Source organism: Tupaia chinensis, unplaced genomic scaffold, assembly GCF_000334495.1.
Source record: "Tupaia chinensis unplaced genomic scaffold, TupChi_1.0 Scaffold144138_1, whole genome shotgun sequence".
Classification (NCBI taxonomy): Eukaryota; Metazoa; Chordata; class Mammalia; order Scandentia; family Tupaiidae; genus Tupaia; species Tupaia belangeri.
This window is the reverse complement of record NW_006203993.1, coordinates 236811-237379: the sequence shown is the minus strand read 5'-3', so window position 1 is coordinate 237379 and position 569 is coordinate 236811. Positions and strand designations below refer to the sequence as shown.

At 54.1% G+C, this 569-nt stretch overlaps 1 protein-coding gene across 1 annotated transcript in view; it reads right to left on the bottom strand.

Moving 5' to 3' along the window:
• Positions 1 to 175, bottom strand: part of LOC102480551 (PR domain zinc finger protein 14) — a gene marked incomplete at its 3' end in the record, with an annotated part of 17360 nt that extends 17185 nt beyond the window's left edge. The window contains exon 1 of the mRNA XM_027767272.1: positions 72 to 175. The remainder of the gene's footprint in view (positions 1 to 71) is intronic.
• Between the last annotated feature and the right edge of the window lie 394 nt (positions 176 to 569).

Sequence of the window (569 nt, the reverse complement as noted above, 5' to 3'; positions counted from 1 at the left end):
GCTCTTCCAGGGTCCCATGACTGAGCTCTCTCTCTGAGAGCAATGACTGTTTTCTGCATTCTCTTCCCCACCTTCCTCTCCTTCCATGTACTCCTCATTTCCTTCCATCAGCTGTAACTGTGCCAATACCAGCTTCATATTTGGGGTTTGTCTCGCGCCCCTACTTGTCACTCCCTTGCTCTGGAAAACACAGTAACCAAGAGCTCAGCAGCTCCTGGGTGACCTCATCCACAGCGTGGTTCCAGGGAATTGTTTGCTAATAGGAATCCTGCATCTACAGGGCAAGCCTCTGGGTCTTTCTACGGCCAACACTCCGTGGCTAAACTCCTAAAAGAAACACCTTGCCCTGTCTGGGGACCAGCAGTTAGCGTACTGGCTATGTAGCTGGACTCCCATGTAGTCGACCACGGTTCGAGTCCCGGACCCAGTGGCTTAAACTCACGCCGGGCGCGTGTGCATGCGTGCCCAGGATCCTGAGAGGAGAATGGAGGAGAAGGGATTGCAGTGTGGCCATCCCCTCTGGGGGGTGATTTCTCGCTTTCTGTCTCTCTGTCTCTGTCTGTCTGGCG